Source organism: Perca fluviatilis, chromosome 1 (genome assembly GCF_010015445.1).
Source record: "Perca fluviatilis chromosome 1, GENO_Pfluv_1.0, whole genome shotgun sequence".
Taxonomy (NCBI): Eukaryota; Metazoa; Chordata; class Actinopteri; order Perciformes; family Percidae; genus Perca; species Perca fluviatilis.
Window position 1 is genome coordinate 35,926,134 of NC_053112.1, and position 12,971 is coordinate 35,939,104.

Sequence of the window (12,971 nt, forward strand, 5' to 3'; positions counted from 1 at the left end):
TCAAGCATAACTATGTCTAGAAAGTATGCCGACCAGTGTTTTATACAAAGCGAGTGGGGGGGGCAGCATTGAGCTATCATTTTCTTGGTTGCGGTTGAGCTGGCTAGCCAGATTTTCTTCTGTCTCCCAAGCAGGTGTAATTTAGAGTCGTCATTAAGGAACAAAACAATCTGTTCGTAGGAATTCAACATCCTATCACACCAAATATTATTGATGTTGTTTTATTCCAGAACTCATGCACTTGTTCACACTCCCAGGCCATGTGCAGGAAAGTTCCAGTTTGTTCAGAGTAGGAATGACTTGAGAGATGTATCTTGTCTGAGGAGTCCAATATGTCCTATGGCAGTGGTTCCCAACCTGGGGTCCGGGCACCCCCAGGGGGGGGCGCAAGTCTTTATCTGGTTTGAGGTTGAGGAAAAAAAATAATATTTGCACATGTTAAACAAATTATGATAATACACTAGAATATATAATGTATACAAAAGTCTGTATGAAAACTATATATTTTGTTGTATCCTCGTTTTTCCTGCCGCCACGGCATCACTGTTTTATGAATGAAACATGGCGTAGAAACGTAAAAGTGCTGATAACTCCTCTGTATCAAAAAAGAAAGTAAGGCTCTATCTCGAGAGTTACCTCAACTTTGGTTTCGGCGCTCAGCTTTTCTTAGACATGAGTAGGGGGGGCGCCAAGGACAAGAGGTTGGGAACAACTGTCCTATGGCATATGTTGAAGTAGCTATACTGGTGATTTGGGTTCTTGGAGCAGTGGAAAGCCGCATCCAAGGTGGCACACGCCATCGTGACGTCAAAATGACGCCTGGATTTATGGCGCGCGAGCAGAGGTCGCACCGGATGCCAGGACTCTGAGTGACTGCAGGTCTCTCTTGTAAACTTGCTGGGTTAAGATGAGTTCTTTTATGGTGAATGAAAGGCTTGATCCGACGAAGTAGGTCATCCAATCAAATTGAAGCATTGACGTTAATGCTGCTGCCAGTTCTGCCATTGTTTACCTTTTTCTTCTTCTAGTCCATAGAAAGAGCAACGTCGGTAGCCTTTGCTCATTAGCGCCACCGCTGTTCAGGAGAAGACTGCAACTAGTGTCGCGAGCACCAGCGCGGGTATAAATAGTCACGGCGATCCCATGACGTCCCATTTGCATGCGCCAGCTGAGCTGCGTCTAGTGTGTATATAAGAGCCTTTAGACTTCAGTGAGGTTTTGCTCTATTTCTCTCCATGGGACTGTAGATGAGGGGTCCATCCACACTCTGAGGCCCGTAGCTGAAAGGCTCTGTGATACATTTTAAGGTTGGGGAGGGCCAGGCCTCCCGTGCTTGTGATACATTGCAGGGTAGAGTATTTTAGTCTAGGCTGTTTATTATTCCAAATATACTGCCAAATTATGGCATCAACTTTCTTCCAGACATGTATTGGTGGGGGTAAGGGGATCTGTGTCTGATCTGGATTGCAGGAGGACACATACAACTTTAAATAAAAGGATTGGAAAGTGGCGCTGATATCCTTAGGATTCGTTGAAATACCTCGGTCCGCAGCTCTGGACTCGCTTTGTTTTAATTTCAGAGCCAGCAATTTGCTTGGTTTACGACCATTAAAATAGTAATTTTGCCTTACTCTGTGCATTATGAATTCAGCTTTCCTTCTTAGCAAATCATTTAGCTCTGCTCGATTTGTGACTAGAAGACTGTGTAGATTTAGAAAAACACGTCTTTACAGACTGCTCTAGAGATTTACAACGTTCTTCCAACTCCGCTATCCTTGCCTCTCTTTTTCTCTTTAAATTGACCGCACAGGAAGATGTGAAATCTCTATTAAATCCTTTAGTTGCTTGCCAAATGTACGCCGGGTCCGAAACTGAGTGAGTATGGATTGATATAAACTCAGCCAGCTTTGCTCTAAACTCTATATCAAAAGCTGTGTTCTGGAGAAGGGAATTATTAAATTGCCACCTCCTAGATCTTTCTCCTAACATATCACAACGGAATGTGGTTATCAGTGCATTGTGATCAGACAATTACTGGTTCTATCGCTATCGTGTGGATCATTGCCTTAAGCTCACTGGAGCACAAAAAATAATCATTACGGGAGTGGGTGAGGTGACGTGTGTAATCCTTGCTAGTAGGATTGTGCATCCTCCATATATCTGTGAAATGGTGGGATTCCACAACTGCTTTAAACATGTCCGTACTCATCATATGTAGATGGTGCATATACCGAAACAAAGGATATTTTCCTACTCCTTATCGTGATACATACTGTATATATGATATCCTGTCTGATAGGTCTTTCCTACTTTTGTCTACGGTGAGTGCGCATTTCCGTGACAGCAACACAAGGGAGCCCTTGGTTTTGGTGTCATCACTAGATGAAGGAGCAACTTTGAAATATTTATTTTGTAGATGATTTAAATCTCTTCTACGTAAATGTGACTCTTGAATAAGCGCCACGTCTATATTCTTCCTTCTTAAATAGTCCAGGAATGTAGCTCGTTTGATCTATGATTATATTAATATTATTAATAGACATATTAATACTCAAATTCCTAGAGGCTCAGGCCGAGGAGGGGGAGTTGCAGCCATCTTTGATGCAAGCCTGTTAATTACTCCTAAACCTAAATTACATTATAACTCATTTGAAAGTCTTGTTCTTAATCTTCAACATCCAAAATGGAAAACATTACAGCCAATTATATTCGTTGTTATTTACAGGGCTCCAGGTCCGTATTCTGAATTTTTATCTGAATTCTCAGAGTTTTTATCATGTTTAGTCCTTAAATCAGACCAAGTACTTCTTGTAGGTGATTTTAATATCCATGTGGACGTTGACAATGACAGCCTTAGTACTGCTTTCAACTCATTACTGGATTCAATCGGTTTCAGTCAGAGTGTGCACAAGGCGACGCACTGTTTTAACCACACCCTCGACCTTGTGCTGGCATATGGTATTGAAATTGAGGATTTAATAATATTTTCGCAGAATTCGGTATTATCAGATCATTCTTTAATCACTTTCGAATTCTTACTACCTGATTATATTAAATTAGATAAAAGCTCCTACACCAGATGCTTATCTGACAGTGCTATAGCTAAATTTAAAGAAGATATTCCAACAGCATTCGACTCTATGGCATACCCTGTCTAAAGACACAGGTTAATTGAAACAACTCTAGTGCTTTCCTATGTTAAACATGAACAATGTTACAAAAAACCTTAAAACTAGGTCCCAACCATCTATTAAGTTCTGAAATAAGCTGTGTGAAAAGCAAACCAGCCATGTAGGAGTAGTAAACATAGATTATAAGATGAATGTTCATGTTCTTTCAGTCTAATCAAATGTTCCTTATAACTTGGCTCCCAAACTCGCATGTTATCTTTCAACCAGCTATTAAGCTCTGAAATAGGCTGTGTGAGAAACAAATCAGCCATGTAAGAGTAGTAAATATAGATTATAAGATGAGTGTTCATCATGTTCTTTCAGTCTAATCAAATATTTCTTTATAGCTTGGCTTGCAAACTCACATACTATGTTTCAACCAGCTATTAGTTTCTGAAAAATGAGCAGTCCGCGTCCATAATGTTTTTAGCCTAATTAAACGTTGCTTTAAAGCAAGACTGCCAAACTTGCATGCAGTGTCCTCGAGTCAAACTTGTACAGTGTTCCAGATATGCTAATCCTCATCCGCCCCATCCGGCGTTCTCTCTCCGCGGGTTACTCTCAGATAAATAAGAAAGTTTGGGATGCCTTTAGCATGCAACTTATGCTGAACTCCTACAAATTCCTGGCGCCACTGGACGGTGAAAGCACTGTAGTCAGGCTTAAAGTGCAGCGTTATGTTGGAATCACGAATTGGGCCTTCCTGCTGTAATTGTCTCACCCCCTGAATAATTGCTTGGCGGTGCTGATATCTCAAACACCTGAAAATCAGCGTGCGCGTCTTTGTACCCTTGCCGTCAATTTCGATGGTAGCCCTGTTCTGTAAAGAGGGGATACATATTGGCAACTGATTTTGCACAAATCCAACTGGGTCGTCTTTTTCGCTGCCCTTTTTCAGTCCAATGATGCGTACATTGTTTCTTCCCAATCTGTCCTCCATTTCGGCTATCTTAAACTCAAATTTGTTCTGGTCATCAATGTAGGCTTTCACAGGGTTTCTCATCTGTCTGTTGGCTCCCTGCGCCTCGTCTAGTTGTTGCACCAGGTCTCGTACTGTAGTTCCCTGCCTCTCAAGCTCTGTCCTGAGGTGTTGTAGCGAGGTGTCAATTTCTGCTAACGCTAACCTTCACTGCGATGCGGACTGCTGATTGTAGCATATTTTGTTGCTTTTCCAGGACCTTGGTTATAACGTTCTCCATGCGTAGGTCCACGTTAGCATCAGTATCCTTGTTAGCCGTCGCCATGTTGGAAGAGTTCTGTGCTCGGGTAAACGGCAGCGAGACCTGTTTTTTCGCTCCTGCAGGCATTCCATTAAGTCACCGTGGTAACAAATGAGATGGTTGACGTCAAATAAAATAGAACAGACCTGGTTTTTAATAAAAATGCAGAGGTGGGTGAGGAGCCTCAGTTCCGAGCACCCATGCGATCGTCGGTCACGTGATCTCTCACTATGACTTTTTTAACACTTCCACATTGTGTACTATGACTTTGTTTTGGCTTTATTCAACATACTACTGTGGTGGCAAATTTTATTTTAACCATTTGTTTAATGATATTAACCATTGGTTTGATTCTTTTATAACGCCACAAGATTTAGCTTCTTCATGTGTAAGATTCAAAAGGCTCCAAGTGAAATAGTTGGCAACCGTGAACTATAGCCCAGTAGAGTTATTTAGTTCTACTAGCCTGAACCTTCTCACATTGTTGTCTTTTGCTTAGATAGAAGTGGAGAAGGCCGATGACTGTTTACGACAGTGAGAACTACGTAGGTTTCTGTCTCCTGAGATAAATTGTTGTTTAGGCTAATGTTAGGAACAGAGAGCAGAGGGCAAGGTGAGACAATGGTTTGACTTTTCATGATGTCCTCTTTTCAACTATGGCCATACTAAAAGATACATTTAGAGGGGTGGCTTAACAGAGTTTATTCACTATATGATGTTTGGATGTTTAGACTTTAGGTTAGAAAGACATTTTCAGTTGTGCTGCGTGTACCTTTGAAACTGTGTTTTCTCCATTTGCAAATGTAAATAAATACTCAAAGACCAAACTTTGGTTTAATTCTCAAACAGTCGTTCGTTTTGATTTTATCATGAATATCACTAACTCTGCTGCTTCAAGGAAAACTTCCACCACAGTTTGGCGTTGTCCGGCAGGATGGATGAGTTAACAGAGAAAAGAGCTCCGTTGGGTCGCTGATGACTGGCTATCCAGGGATCAAAAATCACCTGCCTCATACCTCTAAACCTTTAAAAAGGTTTTTCAGAGAGAAGAGGGTTAGGGCCGCGGAGCGCTCTTGACTGTTTTCCACTCCGTCAAAAACGAACAGGGAGAGATTTCAAGCAGCACGGTAAGATAAAATTGATTAATTACAATTGGATTGCGAATTCAAGGTTTTGAACAAACATTCTAAACAAGCAACTGTTGCTAAACGAATTAAGTAATGAATAATTGGCGAAATCATTCTCTTAACTAAAGAGAATAAATGAAACTAATTCTGACTTTTGGGAAGTGAGTAACTGGGTATTTTTTGGGTCAGATAGGACAAAGATATACAGTGCCTTGCGAAAGTATTCGGCCCCCTTGAACGTTTCGACCTTTTGCCACATTTCAGGCCTCAAACATAAAGATATAAAACTGTAATTTTTTGTGAAGAATCAACAACAAGTGGGTCCCAATTATGAAGTGGAACGAAATTCATTGGCTATTTCAAACTTTTTTAACAAATAAAAAACTGAAAAAGTGGGCGTGCAAAATTATTCAGCCCCTTTACTTTCAGTGCAGCAAACTCTCTCCAGAAGTTCAGTGAGGATCTCTGAATGATCCAATGTTGACCTAAATGACTAATGATGATAAATAGAATCCAGCTGTGTGTAATCAAGTCTCCGTATAAATGCACCTGCTCTGTGATAGTCTCAGAGGTCCGTGTAAAGCGCAGAGAGCATCATGAAGAACAAGGAACACACCAGGCAGGTCCGAGATACTGTTGTGGAGAAGTTTAAAGCCGGATTTGGATACAAAAAGATTTCCCAAGCTTTAAACATCCCAAGGAGCACTGTGCAAGCGATAATATTGAAATGGAAGGAGTATCAGACCACTACAAATCTAAACTTTCAGCTCATACAATGAGAAGACTGATCAGAGATGCAGCCAAGAGGCCCATGATCACTCTGGATGAACTGCAGAGATCTACAGCTGAGGTGGGAGACTCTGTCCATAGGACAACAATCCGTCGTATACTGCACAAATCTGGCCTTTATGGAAGAGTGGCAAGAAGAAAGCCATTTCTTAAAGATATCCATAAAAAGTGTCGTTTAAAGTTTGCCAAAAGCCACCTGGGAGACACACCAAACATGTGGAAGAAGGTGCTGTGGTCAGATGAAACCAAAATCGAACTTTTTGGCAACAATGCAAAACGTTTTGTTTGGCGTAAAAGCAACACAGCTCATCACCCTGAACACACCATCCCCACTGTCAAACATGGTGGTGGCAGCATCATGGTTTGGGCCTGCTTTTCTTCAGCAGGGACAGGGAAGATGGTTAAAATTGATGGGAAGATGGATGGAGCCAAATACAGGACCATTCTGGAAGAAAACCTGATGGAGTCTGCAAAAGACCTGAGACTGGGACGGAGATTTGTCTTCCAACAAGACAATGATCCAAAACATAAAGCAAAATCTACAATGGAATGGTTCACAAATAAACATATCCAGGTGTTAGAATGGCCAAGTCAAAGTCCAGACCTGAATCCAATCGAGAACTGAAAACTGCTGTTCACAAACGCTCTCCATCCAACCTCACTGAGCTCGAGCTGTTTTGCAAGGAGGAATGGGCAAAAATGTCAGTCTCTCGATGTGCAAAACTGATAGAGACATACCCCAAGCGACTTACAGCTGTAATCGCAGCAAAAGGTGGCGCTACAAAGTATTAACTTAAGGGGGCTGAATAATTTTGCACGCCCAATATTTCAGTTTTTTATTTGTTTAAAAGGTTTGAAATATCCAATAAATTTCGTTCCACTTCATGATTGTGTCCCACTTGTTGTTGATTCTTCACAAAAAATTACAGTTTTATATCTTTATGTTTGAGGCCTGAAATGTGGCAAAAGGTCGAAAAGTTCAAGGGGGCCGAATACTTTCGCAAGGCACTGTAACTGGGTTACGAGTGACATCCTTTAACAGACAGACATATTTCTGATTATTTCTTTGATACGGGTGTGACAATAGATTACAGAAGAGACAGGCTGTGGACTGTCAACAAAGTTAGTTTGATAACTAACAAAAGGGTCTGAAGACCAAAACAATTACAATTGAACAGAAATAGTCTGAGAAACTATTAAATAAAAAATAAATAAATATATATATAGTCTGTGACAATTTAAAGAAGCTCTTGACTATTTATAAGATAGTCTGTGACACTTTGAAGAAGCTACACTTTAAAGAAGCTCTTGGCTACTTATAAAAAAAAATGGTCTGTGACACTTTAAACAAGCTTTTGACTATTTAGAGACGGACTGCAGAAGACATAAAATAGTAAATAGTCTGTGACACCCTAAGCAGGTTCTTGACTATTAAGCGATTTTTGTCTGCAGGGCTGTCCCGGGTTTTTACGAAGGTTTGCCGAAGAAATAACCTCGCTTTGTGGTGACGATCACATTGAAAAAATAAAAGCTTCTGTCATCATGGGTAACGAACCATCGAAGCCCTTTGAAGCATCTGGACCCATTGTGGGTGAGATGTGTCAGAAATATGGACCGGATTGTTTGAGATGTCGGTTATATTGGTCAAAAAGCTTTGGCTTTCCGCCAAATGGATCTCTAAGTCTAGTAAAGCTAAGGATGTTAAAACACCCTTTAGAAGAAGTAGAAAGAAAATGAATGGGAAAATCAATAATTAAGACAGAGGATTTACAGCTACAAAAACAAAGAATGTTTTAAAATATAGATAAAACAGTGATCTAGGGAAAGAATGCAAACATACATGCACCAATAACCTCATCAGTTCTAACCAAAGCCCATTTCTGAGCTTTCTCTAAAAATCAGGACGACAAGCTGGAGAAATGGAGGGACGAAGAGGACACAGACTCAACTCTGGGACAGGATCGATAGCATCCGTCACACCTGCATCGGGTCGAAAGACCAACGAGTACGTGAGAAAACCATGTTTGAAGCGTTTGTCTGCATGTTACAACAGGCTGGTGGGCAACATATGGAGCGCGGACCCGAAAAAGGCTGCTCCCACAAAGGACGTGGTCGAGCCAGAGAGAGGCCCAGGCGGGTACCGTGGGCAAAATGGTGAACCCAGACCAGTGTTGGTACTGCAAGGACTTTGGACATTGGCTATGTAACTGCCTGAAGAAAAAGCAAAAAAACACCTCAGACAGAGAACAACACTTGTCCCTCTGTTTGACTGAGTCCAACAGCTGATGAAGAAGGTAGTGCTACCACACACACACTCGCTTCATGCAATGAAAAAATGCTTTGCACTGATACACTGGTTTTGTTTTTGCTATTAGGGACAATTGATAGGTTAGAAAGTTCTGAAAAATAATCTATTCAGTTAAACCATTATAGTATGTTATCTTCTGAAACCTATAAGAAAATGCCTACTACTGAGTGTAAAGTTAAAAGGGTTACACTCACATAACTTGATTATTAGAGCTATAAGATTTGACACTGAAGATTATTTGGTCATTCTATTTGGTCAATTGGGGCTGCAGGTCAAACAGTAAGACAACAATTCTCTTTTCCTCTACATGGGAAAAACAATTCTTGGTGTATGATTATGTCCACTTATTTTTAGGTTTTTAGTTTAGTTTTAGTTTAGGTAGTGATTTAATGTGCACTTTTAACATTGGTTTAACCTCAACACCTGACGGATTGAGAGTTTATCGTAATGATGCAACTGACGTAACCTTTGTTAATTACAGTGTGGCTAAAATGACTTCACTGAGGCGGCGTCTGTAATCAGCCCTGCCTCTGACTGCATGAAACCTGACAACCAATAAGCGTTCGTGAATTTGAAACTGTCTCTGCAGTTTTCCCCGATGCTGGGACGGCCAGATCCCTAAAAACAATTAAAACAGAGATTTTAGAACAAATTGAGGATAATAAGGCATGTTTTAATGTGTGGATGAAAGAAGCTGATAACAGAGAGAGAAAACAATTGCAGAAACATACGACACTGTTAAACATGAGTGATACTAACAAAACGGAGAAAAAGAAAAAAGACATGAACACTGTCACTGACACAATTTCTCCTCTCTATCCGAGTTTGAAAGGCGTTGATCCAGGTCTCGACGTTCCACTGCCAAAAAACCACCACAAAAAAAAAAAAAAAAAAAAAAAAAAAAAAAAAAAAAAACAAAAAACCCCCCCAACCAAACCCAAAAAAAAAATTTTAATTTAAACCCAAAAAAAAAAAAAAAAAAAAAAAAAAAAAAAAAAAAAAAAAAAAAAATAAAATATAAAAAATAAAAAACAGAAAAAGGAAAGAAAAAAAAAAAAAAACACAAAAACAAACAAAAAAAAAAAACAAACCCCCCCCCCCAACCCCCAAAACCCCCCCCCTCCCTCCCACCTTCCACAATCACTTTTCATCCTTCCCCCCCACTACCAAAAACAACCCAATCCTATATAAAAACTAAAATAAAAAAAAAAAAAAAAAAATAATAGAGCAAATGATGACTACAACGACGCGCTGGAGGAACTCTTCACCGGGATAGAGACCACTTTTCCGGTCAGGATTGATATGTCACGTGTGGCAAACACCAAGCAGTTGAAAGACGAGGCGGTGGAGGATTTCCAGCACCGACTGGCTGAGACTTTTGACCGACACAGCGGCATTGCACGCACAACCGCCGCCGGAGCGGTGGTTGAACTTTGGGAAGCCCATTTCAAAAACGTATTTTTGGGTGGGCTGCTCCCTGACATTCGAGCTCACGTGGAGAAGACATGCATTGGATTGCAAGATTCAGCTCTGACGGAGATTGTTAGACATGCCAGACATGCTGAGAAAATCATGGCTAACAGGAAAGAAAAGGCAGAAAGGAAAAGACAACAGAACAATGACAATGCACAGCTGACTCTCATGAAAACTGTAGCAGCACTGTCCCAAGAAAGGAGAGGTGCTGGCAGAGGAGCTTTCAGAGGCACAAATAGAGGGGTCTTCAGGGGCAGAGGAGGCAAAGGCAATGGCAAGGATAGGGCAGTGATTAGAGACACATGCTTCAACTGTGGCAAGAGAGGACATTGGTCCTATGACTGTCCTTACCCCAGGAGGGATTCATCCGAAGAACAGCACAAATGACCCTCGGCAGTATGCAGATTGACAGAAGGTGGGGGATGGAGTTGGTGGTGGGACTAAGAGACTGGAGGACGTTTGCATCTTTTCAGGAGGGTAACATGAACACACGTACATATACATGCTTGCAATGAAGACATGCTTTTTGCACGCTGCAACACTCCCTACACGATAGACAGATCAAATTAGACAAAAATACTGCACATTGAATAGAAACAACTTTTGGAAAATAGCTCAATTTATTCAATGTATTTATGTGATGAGTATACAAATTGCCTACCATGGTGTTAATTATACAAGGGAAGAAAATTGGATTTTTAGTTGATTCGGGAGCAACAATTTGGGTTTAGTGAAGATCTTTGTTCTTCAATCAGAAGCTCTCTGGTAAACTAGTTTTTCCTTAGAGAAGTGATTAGTAGAATGGTGATCCCAGAAAAGTTCACCATTCTTATGATATGTGTGTATTCAGATCCTTAGGATCCTGAACTAGATAAGAAAGGAAAATGTTCATTGTTTCTTTCTCCCTTTCATCTGAGTGTCCTGAAAATTTGTTATGCAGATTGCATTTGAAAATGTCTATTTGAAATTGAAGACATTCTTTCACCCACGGGTCTTAGGAATGTTTATTCTTTTGCCCACTGGCTTTAAAGGTGTGGGTTTGATAAAAATCACTCTTTGGCTGACATATTTTTGTTGCAGCCTAAAAGTACGCATTTGTTTACAAATTATAATGGAACACGTACCATGTCAGTCTGTTAATCTCCTGACTACGGTAAAACAAATTGGGACACCAGTAGTTAAACTTAAGGAATCACAAATATTACATGCATTCCTTTTGTCACCTTTTGACCCTGATGAAGACTACGTTGAAAGTTTTTTTTTTAACAAATCAAAGGACGAGTATGAGTTTTCTTTTGTCTACTGGCATATACACATGTCCAGTGGCTGTTACCTTGACTGATAAACTACAGAAGTTTTTCAGAAATTCTAACTCAAAAGCTCACATTCATGTTTCTTTGTCTCCAACAGAAGAGGAGACAGACCTAGGACACCTTGGGACTATTTGTAAAATTGACTGACTGGACTGACACTATTGATAATGTGTTTATTTGTCTCCATCGACAGGAGACTATAGAAAACCCATAAAACAACCGTATGTGTTGTATTCACAGTGTTCACATATTCAGTGAACGTGTGACTAAAAACAGGCATATTCACACGGTAAAAACGACATTTTATCTACTGATGTTTCACCACTTTTGTCTCAGGTACAGCGTTATCTCTGGGCAAAACACACAAATGTGACGTGGATTGATAGACAAATTGTTAACCTGTAGTCATCAAGCTGCGTTCGGACTACAGGCCCCAGAATACATCAGTACACGCTAAAACAGGAAGTAATCGACAGAAATCCGACCGTGTTTTTAACTCTTTATTGACGGATGGGGTTTATAGTTCCGTGTTTAGATTCTCCAGCACGTACAATTATTCTCTCAAGTAACATAAATAAGAAGAATCATTTTTATTACGAATGTTAAAGTTTTGTTTCATTCAGGACCTTCGAGCAGTAAATGCAGTGGGTCCATGCTCGAGCACCTAATATCTCCCACAGCTAAACATAACATTCTGCAGGGAATGTTAAATGTTTTGATTCTCTGTTGTTTCGTCTAACGTTTTTCTTTCCTCAGCGTTCCAGTAGAAAAGACAGTAAATATCGTTTTATAGTTCTGGGTGATGGTAAGCTGTACACCTTGACACACCTTTATGAGGAATACATTGAGTTGTTAATTAATGATGCCATAAATTACAAAAAGAATAACAGTGTGTTTATATGTACCCTGGAGAAATCCTTCTTTCTTTGAGAGAGGACAGCCAGAAGAGGAGACACACACACACACCACACAGAGATAAGACACAAGCTAAAACCAAACATGAGTAGTACAAGTGAAATTTTGGTTTAAAGAAATGATTTTGATATACATTTTTGTTGAATGTTATATGATATGATGCTTCCCATAACAGGTAACGATTTGGATAAATAGAAGGCTAAAAACTTTAAGTTGTAATGATTCTTGGAACTAGCAGATAGTAATTAGTGTTACTTTGGTTTGTAAACTGGAGATAAAAAAATGACATAAACAATGTATTTTGGGTAATTCGTCTTAGTTTAATGGTGATATTGAATAAATGAAGGTTTAAATGAGATTTAATCCTAAAAGCAGTACATTTCATATCATACTCTAATGAGTTTTTGAGTTGCTGTCTCAACAAATTGTTTTAACTAAATTAGTTGATGTTGACGTTGAAAAATTTACTGAGGTGAAAATTCCCCTAAAGAAATTATTTATTGAACTTTTGTTACGGATAAACAGGATTTGCTGTAAAACCTAGAACAATGTTAAGGATTAGAATATTAAACAGATTATTTATATTCCTTTTTGAGTCATGAGCTTTGTCATGTCTCAAAAAGGAGGGATATAGTAGCAATGATAAATAAGGGGTT